A 20,205-nucleotide genomic window follows, 5' to 3' on the forward strand; every position below is an offset into this window, starting at 1 on the left:
AAAGAGTTCAATGAATCTAGTGTTAACAGACATACAGTAGCCTAATGATGCATTTGTAACCAGTGCTGATCGACTTCGGCTTTTCTTGGCACAGTATGCTTGTTGTGAAAGTGCTGCTGTAAGCAGAACATGCTATTTGTCGTTGATAACAAGTGTTTTTGTTATTTTTAGTGATGTTACGAAAACTGCAGTTTGCTTTAAACATGTGTATAGGTAACTTGATGTTCTTCTCATAACAAGAGCCTACAATGTATGTTTCGAACTCAACTAGTACGCAAATATTTGCTCAACTCCAGGACTTGTTTGGACCTCATCGTAAAGCTTACGTCGTTCCGTTTCATAAAATCGTAGTAGTATCATACACAAACTTCCTGATGTTTGTTAATTGGGGTTTTCTGTTCTTGGGGGGTTACATTTCATAATCTTAGAAAGGAATGAAAGGGCAACATAGTTTCTGAAGGTAAACCACTCTTCGGAAATCGTCGTTCGATTTATGCTGAAACAGACAAACTTAAAATATTTTATGGATTATCTATCAGTAGAAACTGCGGAGATTTGCAGACTATAACTAGAGCTGATTCGGCAACCGTTTTCCACAAATTGTCATGTAGAGTCTCTTCATTACACATTATACCAAAGGAGTCTAGATTCAAGTTGTTGGCATAGAAACGTTGAAGGGAGACCTGCCAGTCAACACATACACTTCTGATCTGTAGTGCTGTTATGTGTTACAAAACCAATGTTTCGTGATATAAGTAACGAAGATGTGTGCAGAATGGCTATTCATAGTCATGCTAAATGTACGTGGAAGCCTTAATACAGCGATCTGGTGTCATTTAACTAAAACTATTTTCTACGATTTTACTCTTTAGAAATAGATGTTATTATTATTGTAATTAGATTTAATCAAGGGACTACAAGTACGGTTGAAGTACTACGATATTTGGTCGTGAAATGTAAAAATACTCTTAAATGTTGATCGATCTAGGGTGCTAAGAGTTGACATCAAGGTAATAAAGAAGGTTGGAACCAAAGAAATAAAATGATGATAATTTTGGAGGTCGAGTAAGAAGATCGAGTAACAAATTACACACTTGGCCATATCTTACGTACGTTTTGGATTTTACCAGTCTGGTTTAAGAAACAATTTTCAGTTTAAAACATCATTTTCTCTAAACTATGTTTTTTAGGATTTGGGGTACTGGCATATATAATTGTAGGACCATTTTATATAAATATTGACGTGTATGAAGGTTAATCGGTCTGTCAAACATTGTACTTGTTAAGGTTCTTTATGTGTGAAAAATATCTCAAAATTTTCTTTTTTTTCTGCTCCTTACCATTATAGTCATTGCTGTCTTTGCCGTTAAACTCAATAATACTTAATAGGGAGCTAGCGCATTTGTCATTACCGTTTGCTTTCTGTGGTCATTCCCGTATATACCTTCTATCGTTTAACAACGACGGTTCTGTCAGTACTAGGATTTCTGAAGTGCTGTGCACCTTCCTTAGCACATTTTTTCATCTACTACAAGCATGGCAGATAGCGTTGCGCAACTCTACATAACTGATTCATGAACGTAAAATCAAGTCATCTGTGGAAAAAAACTGTTTATCTAATCATATACAGGGTGAGTCACCTAACGTTACTGCTGGATATATTTCGTAAACCACATCAAATACTGACGAACCGATTGCACAGACCGAACGTGAGGAGAGGGGCTAGTGTAATTGTTTAATACAAACCAATCAAAAATGCACGGAAGTATGTTTTTTAACACAAACCTACGTTTTTTTAAATGGGACCCCGCTAGTTTTCTTAGCACATCTGAACATATAAACAAATACGTAATCAGTGCCGTTTGTTGCATTGTAAAATGTTAATTGCATCCGGAGATATTGTAACCTAAAGTGGACGCTTGAAACCTCCAACGTTCATTTGCGTGTTGTAACAAACATGGGCCACGGTCGGCTAGCAGCATCTGCAGGGACATGTTTACGATGACGATCGTGTTTACGAGTGTGGCTGTAGTGCACTGTTGTGGTTTGGTCTAGCTGTCGCAGTGTCCGCATGTGGCGTTTGCTGCTATTGTTATACTGCATTCGTCTCCGCACGCAGACCAACTGTAGTACACCGTGTTGACAGACGTCTGTGATAGTGTAGTGTTGCAGGAACTGTGACCATGGTGTATTCGAACTCTGAAAAGGCGGAGATGATACTCATCTACGGCGAGTGTCGACGAAATGCAACTGAAGCCTGCAGGGTGTATGCAGTACGGTACACGGACAGAGAGCATCCAACGTGCCGCACATTGCAAAACATCTACCGCCAACTGTATGCAACAGGTATGGTCGTAGCAAGCAAACGGACCCGTAACAGGCCCGTCACAGGAGAAGGTGGTGCAGTTGGTGTGTTAGCTGCTGTTGCCATGAACCCACATATGAGTACACGGGACATTGCGAAAGCCGGTGGACTGAGTCAAAGTAGTGTCATGCGCATACTGCATCGTCACCGCTTTCACCCGTTTCATGTGTCGCTACATCAGCAACTACATGCTGATGACTTTAATCATCGAGTGCAATTATGTCAATGGACATTAACAGAGAATGCGTTGCAGTTCTACCTGTTTACCGATGAAGCGGGTTTTACAAACCACGGGGCAGTGAATCTACGGAACATGCATTACTGGTCCGTGGACAATCCTCGCTGGCTCAGACAGGTAGAGCGACAGCGACCGTGGACTGTAAATGTATGGTGCGGAATCATTGGCGACCACCTCATTGGTCCTCACTTCATTGCAGGGGCCCAGACAACTGCAACATACATCGCGTTTCTACAGAATGATCTGCCAACGTTGCTCGAAAATGTCCCACTGGAAACGCGTCGACGTATGTGGTGTCAGCATGATGGTGTACCTGCACATTCCACAATTAACACTAGGCTGACCCTTGACAGGATGTTCGACGGGTGTTTCATAGGACGTGGAAACGCATAAATTTGCCAGCCCGTTCTCCTGATCTTACACCTCTGGACTTCTTTCTGTGGGGTACATTAAAGGAGAATGTGTACCGTGATGTGCCTACAACCCCAGAGGATATGAAACAACGTATTGTGGCAGCCTGCGGCGACATTACGCCAGATGTACTGCGGCGTGTACGACATTCATTACGCCAGAGATTGCAATTGTGTGCAGCAAATTATGGCCACCACATTGAACATCTATTGGCCTGACATGTCGCGACACACTCTATTCCACTCCGTAATTGAAAACGGAAACCACGTGTGTACGTGTACCTCACCCCTCATGGTAATTTACGTGTGCGTCAGTGAAAAACACCAATAAAAAGGTGTTAGCATGTGGACGTAATGTGCTGTTCCACTCTCTTCTGTACCTAAGGTCCATCACCGTTCCCTATGGATCCCTACGCAATTCGGTGCTCTCCGATACACACGATCGAACAGCGGAGGAGTGGTACTCGAGCGTCAACTTTAGGTTACAATATCTCCGGATATAATTAACATTTTACAATGCAACAAACGGCACTGATTACGTATTTGTTTATATGTTCAGATGTGCTAACAAAACTAACGGGGTCCCGCTTAAAAAACGTTGGTTTGTGTTAAGAAACATACTTCCGTGCATTTTTGTATGGTTTGTATTTACCAGTTACACTAGTCCCTCACCTCACGTTCGGTCTGTGGAATGGATTCGTCAGTATTTGATGTGGTTTACGAAAAATATCCAGCGGTAATGTTAGGTGACTCACGCTGTATATCAGTAGGTATTTCCAGTTATTGAAACGTACGAGTACTTATCAATTGAAAGATAGTAAGCCATATCAAATGGTTTCGAAATTTATACTTTACAGTAATTTACTCGGAGCTATTTATCTGCTGAGGAAAAGCGATACAACATGGTACAAAGATTGTTCTAGAAATTCGAGAAAGATTTGATATTAGTAGTTCGAGAGACTTCGTTCGAAGCTGGCAATGCGTGCTGTTGCGTGGAATGAAAAGTTTGCCACTATGTTAAGAGACTAAGTTATTGAGAGGCATGTCAACCCTCATGTGGAATCATACCTAAGTTCACGTTACAAAATTTTGATAAAAAACCCAAATGCAGATTTGATTCTGTGCGACAAAAATTTCACGTTAAGTCTCAAAGACGTACCTAGAAATTCATAATTTCTGTTGTGAGACAGTAACTGAAATTATTTTTGCGACGGTCAAATAGGTAATATATAATTTCAGCCTTAATTTCTATGTTTGTCTATTTTCGCATTGTAGAATGCACAGATTTGTGAAATCAATTATTGTTACGATGTTTGAGTGGCTCCTTCATACCGTGCAGGTGTTTTTTATAACTACACTCCTAGAAATTGAAATAAGAACACCGTGAATTCATTGTCCCAGGAAGGGGAAATTTATTGACACATTCCTGGGGTAAGATACATCACATGATCACACTGACAGAACCACAGGCACATAGACACAGGCAACAGAGCATGCACAATGTCGACACTAGTACAGTGTATATTCACCTTTCGCAGCAATGCAGGGTGTTATTCTCCCATGGAGACGATCGTAGAAATGCTGGGTGTAGTCCTGTGGAACGGCTTGCCATGCCATTTCCACCTGGCGCCTCAGTTGGACCAGCGTTCGTGCTGGACGTGCAGACCGCATGAGACGACGCTTCATCCAGTCCCAAACATGCTCAATGGGGGACAGATCCGGAGATCTTGCTGGCCAGGGTAGTTGACTTACACCTTCTAGAGCACGTTGGGTGGCACGGGATACATGCGGACGTGCATTGTCCTGTTGGAACAGCAAGTTCCCTAGCCGGTATAGGAATGGTAGAACGATGGGTTCGATGACGGTTTGGATGTACCGTGCACTATTCAGTGCCCCTCGACGATCACCAGAGGTGTACTGCCAGTGTAGGAGATCGCTCTCCACACCATGATGCCGGGTGTTGGCCCTGTGTGCCTCGGTCGTATGCAGTCCTGATTGTGGCGCTCACCTGCACGGCGCCAAACACGCATACGACCATCATTGGCACCAAGGCAGAAGCGACTCTCATCGCTGAAGACGACACGTCTCCATTCCATTCGTCCCTCCATTCACGCCTGTCGCGACACCACTGGAGGCGGGTTGCACAATGTTGGGGCGTGAACGGTGTGCGGGACCGTAGCCCAGCTTCATGGAGACGGTTGCGAATGGTCCTCGCCGATACCCCAGGAGCAACAGTGTCCCTAATTTGCTGGGAAGTGGCGGTGCGGTCCCCTACGGCACTGCGTAGTATCCCACGGTCATGGCGTGCATCCGTGCGTCGCTGCGGTCCGGTCCCAGGTCGACGGGCACGTGCACCTTCCGCCGACCACTGGCGACAACATCGATGTACTGTGGAGACCTCACGCCCCACGTGTTGAGCAATTCGGCGGTACGCCCACCCGGCCTCCCGCGTGCCCACTATACGCCCTCGCTCAAAGTCCGTCAACTGCACTTACGGTTCACGTCCACGTTGTCGCGGCATGCTACCAGTGTTAAAGACTGCGATGGAGCTCCGTATGCCACGGCAAACTGGCTGACACTGACGGCGGCGGTGCACAAATGCTGCGCAGCTAGCGCCATTCGACGGCCAACACCGCGGTTCCTGGTGTGTCCGCTGTGCCGTGCGTGTGATCATTGCTTGTACAGCCCTCTCGCAGTGTCCGGAGCAAGTATGGTGGGTCTGACACACCGGTGTCAATGTATTCTTTTTTCCATTTCCTTGAGTGTATTTTCATATTAACGGTGTGTGGGTGTGTTGTACGACACACAAAGTACGTACTAAACCGCTTTGTAGCTTCAACTGAGCTACATTCTAGTCATTTCCCGTGCATTAGAAACACATTCGAACCATTCGTTTCAGAATCGAGTACTGTCTGGTATTATATGTAATTCGCAGTGTACACCAACCGCTCTGTCATGACCAAACCTCACTCATGACCTGCGCTTGCTGAAGCCGCAAGAGAGTTCTCCTAGCAGAACTGTTTGTGAAGGCGATTTGTAAGCAAAATTACATGTCACATATGTATCGTTCACCGTTCGCTGCAGAGAATAGTTTGTTTTTTTCAGTTGGCAGAATAACATGGCCGATGTTACCATTACGTGTTAGTACTATCGTTCATCGTTGACAAATCTGATATAGTCTTCATTCCACCACAAGCCAAAAATTACAACAGAAAAAATTAATAATGTGCGCTAGACAGAGTAGAAAGTTACTGTCTTCGTCTTTCGACTCAATCTGCATCCTGATAGCAGAAAGTATTTTCTTTCTAGCGGGATGAGACATTTTTTTCCGTTGTCTGTTTTCCGACTCACATGAAAGGGTCCCCAGTCTCCTCCTATTTTGCACTTTCTTCACAGGGGTCATCTATAACCAATTTTTTGCAATCTATTCTTGATCTATCTCAACCACGTTTCCCCTTCTATCGCTCCTTCCAGTGCAAAGCTATTCCTGGATACGGTATCTGATGTTCTATTAACCTGTTCCTTTTTGTGGTGAGGATATTCCGTACAGTTCCAACTTCAACAATTCTTTTTAGTTGTTCTTCAATTCTTACTTCATTTTTTCACTTAGTTTTCTAACTTTTTAGGTAGCACCTCATTTCAATCGCTTCGAGTTTCTTCTATATTTCTTCTGTTCACGTTTCGCTGCCGTACAATCCTGTACTCCAGATGTGCCCTTTTGATGGACATCTTCATTTCCGTTTCCACATCTGATATCAGTAGAGCTCTGTTTTGAAAATAGCGTTCCTCATCTGCTCCAGTCTGCTACTGACACCTTCCTCGCTTCAGCGCATTATGAGTACTGTAACGTCTTATATAGGCACTTCTTCGACTTCGTACACTACTGCGTCCTTCGCAGTTTAGAATTTAAGCAAGTCATTAATCAGTTTTACACCTATATTCAGCATCTTTGTCATTTCTCTGTTAATCCTTAAACCGTGTTCCACGATGAGCATGCTTTCCATTTATTTCGGCGGCATGAGTCTTCCTTACATCCAGTCAGGATGTGCATTGTGTATCGTCTGTGAACCTTAGCTCTGATAATTGTACATAAAAGTTTTGCTTAAGGTTGCAGTTTTCGCTGCATGTCAGTCATAATCAGACCATATTCTGAAATATACAACATAAAATTATTCAGACAAACAGCAATCAATTATTTACTATTCTCACACCCAAATAGACTAACCTCAATGCAAGTACCTAGCACCTCAACACAAGTCGCTAAAAATACCTTATAATGTAAAAAGATAATGCATGCAAAAATCTGTCATTATTAATGTAGTTCATAATGTGCTGCTTTTCGTGTATCACATTATTTTGTTTTACGAAAGACCTCTAGAATATAAACATAACAGCTGCTTATAAAGACCGTATCAAGAGAGAAAAGAGAGCATAAAATGTTTCTCCTTGAAGTCAGTTTATCCGTTTAACAACTTTGGTGGTGACTAAAAGTCTCTATCCCTTCTAATGTCTGTAGAAACATACTTTATTCAAAATTTTTAAATTGTTGACGTTCCCTATTGAGTGTTAACTGTTGAAAAAACGTTGTGCAAAGACGGACTTACCATTTGCTAAATACTGTTAACTTTTCGTTTATGTTTCCTACTGAGTGCTTACTTTTTGAAAGATGGTTCTCAATGGCAGAATTACTGATGTTCACTACATAGTATTTTATTTTAATCTAAAGCAGAATTAATGACCTACATACTGTTTCTCACAGTCGTTACATTTTATTTTCTAAATAACTGACTGTGGAAATTAACACCTGTAACATTAGAGTTAATGTAGTTTGAACTGATTTTTTTAAGGAAGCAAATACGCTCCTGTTTCAGCACGATACCCAAAATTCATAGCGATGTATACAGCCCGCGAACTTTTATTCCAGTCCCACAATTATTTATCCCCTCCTTTATTGCTTTTGTGGTAGGGAGGTGAGCCGGACCAAATGCAATCAGCGTGTCAGGTTACCGATCGTTGGCCTCGTACCTCATCTAAATTCTGTCTGGTTTTTCAATGAATTTTCACCCGCTTTTAGGCAAATACTGGACTGATTCTCAATCTCTGTCTCAGAAAATACGATACACAAACATAAAACAAAGTTTACGTGGTCCACAGACAGATGGCACCACGAGCTTCGTCCCTTAGGTCAAGAGACAACAGTGGCACCAGGAATGGCATACAGCCACAAAATTAAATAATAAGATAACTTTACCTATCATTTAAACAGCGAATCTGGTGCGATGTGATAAACAAGGAGGGAGAGATAATTCGAACATTTTTTTTTAGTTTTTCCCGTCTGAGCGTATTTTTTTATTCAGGAAGGCACTTAAAAAACAAGCCGCTGTAGTTCGCACTGTATTGTCTAGATTATACATTGATTTGTAAAATGTAGAGCATTATGACCGCCTACCTTTCCTAGACGCTTTCTTAAAAATGTGTTGTCACCAATTTTTAACACACAAAATTGTGTACACAGAGTTTTGTAAAGAAATCTTCCCTTTCAGCTTCAGGTTATCTGTATGATTATGTTTATCGAAGCTTACTTAATCCATCCCAAAAGTCACCTCTGAACGTTTGTTGATATCCATCACCGCACTAAGCAACAGATCACTACTGTCAATTTTATCCGCTAATTTGACTGGTTTCATGCAGCACGCCAAATCTTACTTTCCTTTATCAACCTCTTAATCTCCGATTAGCCTTACCATCCATTTACTCGAGTTATTTTTTAATTTAATTTTATCTCTTTTTCCCGTTCAGTTTTTATCCTCTGCATCTTCGTATAGACCAGTGGAAGCTATTTCCTGATGCCTTAACACAATAATGTCGTCTTGTTCTGTCCCTCCTTGTCTTTGGCATCCACATGATTGTGTCCTCGCCATTTCGACAGAGAATTTATTTATTTCTGACCACTCCACCTAATTATCAACATCCTTCAATAGCACTTCATCTCCAACGATTCCACGTTATTCATTACTCACTTGTATATAAATCTATGCCCGAAATGTAAATTATCTCTAATGTTTTCCTCAAATTAATACCAATGATCAGTAACATTTTCCTCAAATTAAGACCAGTGCTTGATTATGGCTGCCTTCTTTGGGGCAGAAATACACAAGGGCTTGTGAAACGGTTTGAATTCACGACATCCAGGGATATATGGCACCGTATGGCATCATCGTTTATTTTGAGAGGTGCATTTTGAGGCTGAAGATAGTACAGTGGAATGCCGAAACTGGTGGTCATCAAAATAAAATAAAATAAAATCTTAATTGCACAGTCTTGGAGAATTTAACTGATATTGACAATTACTTAACCAGCCCATGTCCTCTGTCCACGATGGATCAACACAGATTATTCTGATATTTATTTCTCATTTTCGCTCAGCATTACAATGTCATTAGTGAATCGTATCTTTGATATTGTCACATTGCTGTCACACAACCTTCTTTACATTCTAATATGCACTTCCCAATAGTCAGTATAGTTGATTCATTAACGCTGCATGATCACCGCAGGTAACATTCACTACTGGCAATGATTGCACAGCTAATTGCTTCATCTCTTCCTTTCCATTATGGTGAGCCACACCTGTTACTTTCAGCAGCCTTGAGAGCTAGTTACACCTGGATCAGGATATGGAAATCAATTTAAAACACCCATTGAATCATGAAGTCTTAAACCGATTGTGTAATATTTTCGCATTTAGTTTCCCTGCTATCTACTGGATAATATGAATGAAATCTAACCAAAAATCTGATGGTATCTTCCCATAGCATAGTAGGTCTGTCACCACTTCCCTCAACGATTTGTGGCTTATTTGAAGAGAATCCTTACAAAGCTTGTAATCCAAACCTCTGTTAACATCCAGCTGTGATACTGATGCCCATTTCTTCTACCACATCATTAGAGAGTTCCTTCCCCTCTCAGTTGTCGTCTGATGACACGATAAAAGAAATGGATGTCGATATGTAACTGAACAGAATTTCTCTTAAGCTTTTAATGTTTACGCATTTGCTTCTAATTTCACCGAAAGTTGTTTTGAATTTTCTGTACCCATTGAAATTTCTTTTTCGATTTGTTTGTGTATTTTCGTAGCAACGTCACCTCTTCTTCTTTGCATTTCCTATTTATTTCACACCAAAGTGGCATATACCTCCGTATTCCTGCCTTTTTCTGAGCAATTATGGACTTGCTCCTTTCTTCGATCTGTTGCCCAGCATGTCTTCGCTGTTACCTTTCGCGTACGTCTATTTGCCAGTTCAACTTTCTTCGTTGCCAGCTTAGTGACGTCCATTCCTCTTGAACAGAACTGCATAATGTAGTATTCGTTATCGCAGTATCTATAGCTCAATAGAGCTTCAAAGGCAGCTCATCATTTCGCAGTACTTCAGCATTCTACCTTTTTCCACACTGATTTTTGCGGACTGTTCTCATCAACATTAACATGCTCTTCTCCGTTAGTAGTGTGAGATGAGTCTATATTTGCTGCCTGGGTACGCGCAATAATCGAGTGTTTGATTTGGGAGTGTCTGTCTCCCAAAGATATCTTTCATGACCTCGTAAATGGTGGACTGCAGCAATGCAAATTCTGAATCTCATTTCACGTCTTCCTGACTTCGAACAAAAGCAATATTTTAAGTTTATGATATCACGAATTCTCTTTTTTACTTCGAAATCTTCAACGTGAAGCATCGTTTTCAGATGTCTGCACTGGTCACTTAATTCAAATTTGTTGCATAAAGCACTGCAAATATACACTATAAACGTGTCTGTATGTCTGACTTACCAAAACATGTAACTTTACTTCATTTCCTGTATATCATAGTTTGTTATTACGGTGGAAACTTTTAAACTGATGTCTGATTTAGAAGCCTAGGCATTGTAAAATTATCTGGGATATAAAGCTACCTAAAGTGGAACTTAGAGACGATTTATATGATAAAAACGAATGTAGGTAACCATTTGTCTCACTGAGTTTCCTCATATGCTTGGTTTTAACGTGTCCATGTTCGACGGTATCAGTCGTTAGGTGTAAGGACACGGGGCGTACGAGATGTATTTAGATACCATCAAAAAATAACCTTCTATTAAAGACCGCTGCAGCAGTATAGCTTCTCTTCCCGAAGATTATTCGAGAGTAAGAGACTGTCCTCTTACAGTATACAGTAGAAATATTTTTTTTAAAGCAGCACCATCCTACGGTTTCGTGTTCGAGTTTTCGTCAGTTACGTAAGCTGTACTTCGTAAGTTGTCTCGGACACTCGCAGATCACATTTCATCGTACATTTCGCGAAGTGACAGCAGCAGCGCTACAAGCGGCTGTCCAGCTAGCAGGCACTCGGTGCCTGATTGGACGTTATTACTAAACACACACAGCTACGAATACATATGACCACTCAACCCGCGTACCCAAACAACGCCCATGGCAACGGCGTAGTAATTATGCCATCTCAACAGTTTTCGACGACATGAAGCCAGTCACTACTGCAGCTCTCTACAACTGTTCTGTAACAAACTGCCCTACCCACACACAATACATACGATGAATTGGCAACGCAAAGGATGAGTAAGCGTAGATTTACTTTCCTCCACTGATCCTCGCATTCTGCGTTGAGGTAAGGATACTGTATTAATGATTTCCGTTCGCCGAATTTACATTTACGTAACTTAAAAACAGTGCGGTAAAATCCGCCTGCTTAGGTGGTTGGTAACTTGCTTAACTCCCATGCAAGCGGGACTAGGTTCGATTTCCGACTGGGTTGAAGATTTTCTCTGCTCAGGGACTGGGTGTTGTGTTGTCGTCATCATCATTTCATCCTTATCACCGGCGCACAAGTTGCCCAATGTGGCGTCGACTGAAATAAGACTTGCACTTGGCGGCAGACCAACGATGCCATACGTCCACTTCTATTTAGTGCGGTAAACACTGTAACTAGATATGGACGTCCATGAGAGTATCTATGTTTCCGTTAAGCCAAAATGAAAATACATGCATCATAGATAAAAGAATTCTCCACATCAACGAGCCTGGAAGTGGAGGAAGTACTGGGCATCACGGTTGTGACCTCCATCGCAGAGGCGTAAAGAGAAGGGATGAGATATGGGTAAGACGTAGTGTGACGACCTTCCCATCGTGTGACACATCCACGGTGGCGTCGTGCAGAACTGTGATGAAATATGGTGCCAATGTGTCATTAACCCACCTTGCATCTCACATGAACTTCTGAGACCTGTCATTTATTTCGTACACGTCGACATATTTCTGTTTGAAGCGTTGCAAAGTCCTAGGGTGACGTTTCAGGGTGGCATGCAATTTCAGCGTTACAGAGGAAGGTTGTTGGCACCATTGTACCAAATTTCAAAATTCTGGTTGAAGCAGGGAGTCGTTTACTGGATTTAGTAAAGGTGACACATAAACTGTGTTGTGCAGCGCATATGAAGTAGTAGTACACCAGTGGATCTGTTTTACAAGACATTAAATATTTCGTGCTCTTACAGTCAGAAAGTAAGTTCCGATCGTTTACAAAATGGACACCACACTGAAAACCAGATGTAGCTTTGCACAGATGTGTTGGGTAGTGCCTCTAGTATGACCGTCGATCGCATCAAGACGCTCTTTTCTGTTTTGAGTGCGCTGTGAGCGAGCAAAGGTGCCTAGAACAACGATGTCTCCCGCCAAGTAGGAGGGCGTGTTGGGAGGCTTCGCCTTAGTGAATGCAACCCACGTAACACAACTACCACACACTTCCTTCTTCGAAGCAATTCTCAGCCGCACTCTACAGGGGCAGTGAAAACGCTCGTGCAGCCTTTTCGATGGGAAATGTTCGATCACCCACAACACAGTCCTAATTGTCTCGTCCTGAGTATCATCTGTATTCACATGAAACTCTGGATACGAAGACAACGCTTGGGAGCAGGCTTCGCGCTGCACACCAGCGTAGAGAATTATCGGAAAGCACAGACTTCTATGACGGTGATGTTGGAAATTTGGTATAAAGCTCCGGTAAATGTCTAAGTCGGAGAAGCGACTATGTAGAGAAGTATCCGGAAAGTGTAGCAAACTCTTGCAAATAAAATGTTTCTGATTTTTACTGAGGTTTCCATTTAGCGACCGATCGGAACTTACTTTCTGGACAACCCTCGTATATATATATATATATATATATATATATATATATATATATATATATATATATATTGCCAAAAGGAGTTGGATTACAAGTGTTGAGACATATATGTAACACATTTGTATGGCACAGATTGGGCTCTAAATATTTTCGCAATTTCATTTCACTAAAAAGGCCGGAAGCATCTGATTTAGGAAATGTTTCTTACTGACACTTCTTACAACCTTCATGGTGGTGTGTTCCGTGTATGCGAATAAATTCATGGGAGTGTGTTCTGTCTATGCAACTAAATGGAAGGCAGTTTGTTTTTGGACATATACATTTCGCTTCTGTTCTTTATGAAGCATCTTCAGCGGTGATTTCCAGTGTCGTTAGTCCACTTGAGTGGTGCTAGAGATGTATTCCTTCGGTCCTCATCCTCCAGCTTGAGGATTTCTGGCGCTTTTTCACCCACATTTGTTATAACACATCACTTGCCCTTTTCATTTTGTGATCAACTTGTGTGTGTGAATACACCTCCATGAATTTTGAAGCAACTGACGAAAGACGTAAAACGAAAAGACGATGATTCTTACAAGCTCCTCGTTAGAAAAGTGACACTAACTTACTTTTGAAACACAGGTAATACCTTAATTTAGAGAATAAATGTCTCTCATACACTTCACTCACCTTTAATGTGTAAGAGACGGCCAGATTACATGCTGGCATTGGGATCCACCTCCTCCATCATCCCTTGGTTTCAGGAACACACGCTACAGTCTACAGTACCTAATCAATTTCGTGCACGGGAACTTTGTTTTCAGTCAAGTGTCGACCCCGGCAACAAAGGAAATGTACCAATGGTTGCCGAAAATGAATTCGCGTCTCGTAGGACAGAGAAACCTATTCCTCCAGATCATCAGCGGCGGCACTCATACGAGTAGACTGCAGAAACCAGCTCCAGAGTTGCCGCTTGTGACTTAATAGGTAGTTCCTAACCTCTTTCCTTATAGAATCTGGAGACTCTTTTCTGTCCCTTTAAAATAGGTAATCTTCAGGAGATCAAAGATTCGTTCACAGTGTGTGTGTGTGTGTGTGTGTGTGTGTGTGTGTGAGTGAGTGAATGTGAAAGCTTAACAAAACCGGTGCACCAAATCACAATACACACTTGTCCTATTGGAGCCTCTGACTTTCTAAATGCAAAGAGATCACACCACAATCTCTCAACTTCCGTTTGCTTAATGCCGCGTGGAGATTATAAGTCCATTAAGACTTGAATGCATGAAAAGTACAAATTAAGTAGCTGATATGTGCAGGTGTCTATTTCTACATCGCTCACTTCGGATTATACGGCAAGATAAGATTAACAAGTATGTGGAAGCATCTTCAAAACTACAAGTTCCCTATTTACTTTGTTTCTGAGGATGTCGCTATGCACTCGAAGGAAATCAGTATCCCTTTGCGTGGTCGGACTAATTGCCACCCATCCTTATGACACAGGAAATTGCGAGAAACTAGTGCTGTGAACTGTTTCTCTGGCGTCCATAGTACCACTGAAATGTCAGTTTTGATAAAACCTACGCCTAGACGGGGCGTCAAATTCCAACGCCCCGGATCTTTGTTTCACTGGTTCCATGTTTTGAACTGATGATGGCACTATTCGAAATGTCGCTATGATTGTAAATATAAAAGCGATCTAGACGGCTTTATTTGCGAGGTTAAAATATGATCAAAGTCACATTAAGGGCATTCCATTTCTTTATTAATTACGTCTGCATTTGATTACACAGTAACAACACGACGATATTTGTCACATTTCAACAGTTCCTGAGTAATTTCCTGAAGACATTTTAGACACTGTGTTTGCGTTTTAGCGGTCCGCTGTGACCAAGCGGTTCTAGGCGCTTCAGTCTGCAACCACGCGACCGTTACGGTCGCAGGTTCGAATCCTGCCTCGCGCATGGATGTGTGTGATGTCCTTAGGTTAGTTAGGTTTAAGTAGTTCTAGGTTCTAGGGGACTGATGACCTCAGATGTTAAGTCCCATAGTGCTCAGAGGCATTTGAACCATTTTGTTAGTGTTTTGATTGATGGTTCGGAAGTTTTAAATCTCAAAGTACGTATGTAATCTGTGACGTTAGGTACTGAAGTATGTTCAATTAGTACCTCACTACACACTTTAACAAAACTCAGTAACTGTCCGGTGAGCTACATTGTTACTTCAGTTTTACATTAAGGCTCACTGGAGTGCTAAACGTAAGGACAGAAGTAACTTTCGCATTATGTGCCACAGGTAACTTGCCCCATACATGCAAAGAACAGTGTAGTACAGAACTTAACTGAAAAAAATACACAATGAGACGAACAGAAATGACACTTTTATTCAAACACAATTATTAAACTGAAGTCGCCGTGATTCCTAATAGTCCTCTGTGCATTAAAACAGGTAGCCTATGAAATTAGGCGGCTGCAGGTCATCAATGGTGTCTGTTCTTTCGGACCTGTCCGAAAGAACACACACCATATCCATGTAACTATATAGGTAGCATATGGTATTTAATAGGGCGTGATATGACTGCGCGTGTCAGTGCATGCTCTACATCGTGCTCTCATGTTGGCCAAAAGGTTAGTAAGGAGTTCTTGTTCCATTTGTCCACTAGTGCGTTTGACAACTGCTGGATGGTCGCTGGTGCGTGAGAACGTGCTGCAATAAGCCCTCTCACAGTGTCTCATACGTGCTTGATGAGATTTAACTCTGAGGAACGGGCAGACCGGTCCATTCGCCAAATATCCTCTCGATACAAGTTCTTCTACATCTGTGCAGATGCATGTGATCGCACGCTGACATCCATGAAAATGAAATCGAGGCCGAATGCACACATGAAAAGACGGACACTGGGAAGATATAACGTATCGAAATAACGTTGATCGATTAGTGTACGTTTTTCATAGAGTAGGTCAGTTCGCCCATTCAATATTATTCCACCGCACATCACAACATCTGGAACACAACTACCATTATTAATAACGCTAGCTATATATAGAGAGGCTGAAAAATGTAATGCGCCGAGGAGTATTGTCGAACATGATCGTTTTGGTGTTCTACATCTACATCCATACTCCGCAAGCCACCTGACGGTGTGTGGCGGAGGGTACCCTGAGTACCTCTGGTGTTAACGTGTGAGGAGGCCTGGGCGAACTGACTTCCAGAGCTTTGAAGACGGTACACTCAGCAATCAGCGTTATTGGGACACTGTATACCTTCCCATGTCAGTCAGGTGTGCATTCGACCGTCAATTTGTTTTTATGCATGACACTGCCCAAGCACATCGAACAGAGCTGATGGAGTTGCTCGCGGAACTGTAAGATATTCCATTAATCGAGTTGCCTGGCTGTTCCTCCACTTAAATCTCATCCAGCAGGGGTGGGATGCGTTCGGGAGACGTGTCGTAGCACTTTCACATACGCCAACGACAATCCAGCACTTTTGAACCGTCCAGGTACCACAAACACTCTTTATGAACGTGTGCAGCATGTGAGCGCGTTACAGACCATATACTGCATTCCGTGGTGACCACACACCATGTTAAGAGCCATGTTACGCCTTTTCTAGTGTCCAGGGTACCACTGATAATCGCGGTGACGTCAGTGTAATTATTGTGTTTGAATAAAACTGTCATGGCTGAGATGGCTCTAAGTACTATGGGACTTAACAGCTGAGGTCATCCATCCCCTAAACTTAGAACTACTTAAACCTAACAAACCTAAGGACATCACACACATCCATGCCCGAGGCAGGTTTCGAACCTGCGACCGTAGCAGCAGCATGGTTCAGTACTGAACGGCCTAGAACCGCTCGGCCACCGCGGCCTGCTAAACTGTCATTTCTGTTCGTCTCACTGCGTATTTGTTTCAGTTACCGTATCTTCAATACTGAATCTGTTCTTTCTGTGCTTCTCGTTTCATCGGGCTATGTTACCTGGCAATGACACATAGTGTGGAAGTTACTTTCGTTATTAAGTTTTGCACACCAGTATAACTACAGATGATCCAAGAATCACCCTGAGTTACCTTATAAACTTCACCGATATACACCACAGTAGAATTTCAAAGGTCGACAATCGATCACTGGGCGAGAGTGTGATTTGTAAAGGCACTTAAAAGTGATTTTCATCTTAGTGATATGTTTACATAAGCATCAATGTGCCTTTCATTTGATATCTTTTGTTAAATTAGCTGACACGATGGCACGTCCGAAGGGTGTAACGAAGTACATGCCGTTTTCAGTAGCAACATAAATAAGTATTAAGTATCTTACCTATAAGGAATTTGACATTTCAAGTTTTAGTTTTTAGAAACTACTTTACAGAACACGTTCGCTCTGTACAGTATGTCTGGATGCCGCTGAGTTTAATCTCTCGCTATATCGGATACTCAGCAGAATCGGTCGCCCTCGAAGAAGTAGTTTATCGAAGGTCGATCAAACAACGAGGCGTGCTACGTAGTCGACAAAGAGCAGAGGTCGTTTCACTTCTCGAGTAGTGTACGATGATAGATGTACTTGAAACCCTACACTGATCAGCAAGAAGATTTTATAACAACTTTGAACTCCCGCTGCCGAACAAAAGCTGCTTGTCGACGGATGTACTCATACACACATATGACGCGGCAGTCTTGCAACTGAAGTTGTTCCAAGTAATTGAGCGAGTTAGCACCAGTATGAAACTTTAAGCTGGACAATATTGTAGAGTTCTGCCGGAATGCTTGGCCTGTGACAGAATTTACCAGTGTCAACAACTGGATTAGCTTTGGGCATTGAGTGAATTTATAGTAAGATAAGCTGTACACAGATGCAGTATCAGTATCACTTAACTCTGAGGTTACAGTCCAGTTAGAAGAAGCTTAACGTAATAACAATAGTAATATCTATGCAGAGAACATAACAAAATGTTCACGCGGGTGTATAAATTGAAAAGTCCAGGAGCTGTGCAGGTGCCCAACTGACTGAAGGCTCTTGGGGGACACTTCATTTGTAACTATAAATTCAGGAACTTTTCTTTCGCACTAGACGTTGTAGTCTGTTTGTGAGAGTGTTCCCACTACTTGAACTAGGGAAACGCATATCTTGCAGCCATTCTTCACGGAGGCTCCTGGCGAGGCACGCTAGAACCTGTCCCATTCAGCAAGGCATAAAAAAAAATGTGGGAGGATGTCACGTGTCTCTGCAGGTTCTAGGCACAGGGTGGACTCATGATCTTTGGCCCCATCTGCTATCAATCTGAAACCGGACAACATGCAATCCTTCTATGCTCCCATGACTCCGCTTTAGCTGAGTGCTGGCAGTCTACTCAACTACCTAGGTGATCCCTAGAAACCTACCGTAAGAACAGTATCATCTGCACGAAATTTCAATATTTGTGCACTTCCAGAACCCCGACCTTCTGGTGGTGGAAATAGCTAAAAGGTTATGTCTATCAGGTAAGTATCTGGGCTCTTCCTCTTCGTAAGGGTAGCACACGTTGACGTATCTTTCTGATTACACTGCGTATGCTGCGAGTATCTGTCCACTATGCCGTGTTATGTATGCTGCATGAAGCTGAGTTGGCAGACGCTATTAAAAAAGTTGTAACTTGTGACTACATGCTAAGGAACGTGCCAGAACCACCATTATCATGCTTGTGACCGTTCCCCGCCCTTTCCTGCACCCACACCAAATTATGACTGCTAACTGTGCCATACTTTCACCTGGTGACAGAAAGTAGAACTACTATATTTCAGTTTACAACACCAACGCCCCGATTAATCGTTCTACGATGTATACAGCCTGCGCTGCGGCACTCGGAATATGGTCAATTTAACCACATGGTACATCATGACTTGTACTAACAGATTGTCTTATTACTTGAAAGTATCCATCTTGGATGCCAACTCCTCAGTCCCACCCTCGGTTCCAGTACACACCTCACAGTAGATGGCTAAACGCTGCGTACAGTGCTGAATACTGGGGCAAAAAGTACAGTAGCAGCCAGTCTCTGGTATACTGACGTGCCCAATGCGACATACAAACCCCATGCGACAATGCACTGCACATTTACCAAGTTTAAAATTTCAAGTCACCAGCATGAGCACATAAAAGAAATTCGATACAATGGGACGGTGAAAACTCACCCACACCAATTTCATCAATTTTGATAAGGTGTGTAGCCCACATCTAGGAGACGCACCTTCATCCTTTCCCGAGAAAACTGAATTTCAAAATTGTTGCCGTGATTACATAATTCGTATGATGGTCACAACTATTCAGGTAGTGTGCACCCGAACGAGTATGCGCTTAATTTCATCATCGCCAGGTCTCTCGATAAAAGCTCGCTCGCGATATTTTTTTGTGTTAAGCCTTATTCTAACAGATGCTCGTGGTACGTGACGAAATTATGCCATGGACGTGAACCATTTATGAATGTAAACCAAGATTTTTTTGCAGTAAGCACATTGAAAGAAACCATGCATATGTGAAAATTTGGCTTCCATATGGTGTATGTCGCAGTAATTATTATTTGCTATGTTTCTACGATCAGTATCAACCTGGTTCGTGCAGCACTCTGCAGATTACACATTAAACTCTTTACAAATGTAGATACAATAGAATGAATAAAATTGCAGTACTCATTGACTAAAAATTCTTGTGATCCGGTTTTTATTTCCAATCTTCTTATTAAAAAATCTTTTTTCCAAGTTAAAGATCATGAAAATAATAAATGAATCAATAAATATCGACAATTTACACACTCGTAATAAATCTGTTGTTAGAATTATTTAGGAATCGAAAAAAATGAAATACCGGCAGAAAGACATTGACAGATCTCCCTCGGAGCCTTGACTGCTTCTCCTGGATGTAATAGCGACCACACAAAGTATATAAGCATACATAAAATATTCAAACTATATTTTTCCGAAAACGGTTGAGAGTTTCGTCTTCCTGTCTGCATTTGTTGAACTCCAAGTCGTGACTTGTAACCCTGTCAAAATGAATTAAATCGGTGAGAGG

This window comes from Schistocerca gregaria, chromosome 8 (genome assembly GCF_023897955.1).
Source record: "Schistocerca gregaria isolate iqSchGreg1 chromosome 8, iqSchGreg1.2, whole genome shotgun sequence".
Classification (NCBI taxonomy): Eukaryota; Metazoa; Arthropoda; class Insecta; order Orthoptera; family Acrididae; genus Schistocerca; species Schistocerca gregaria.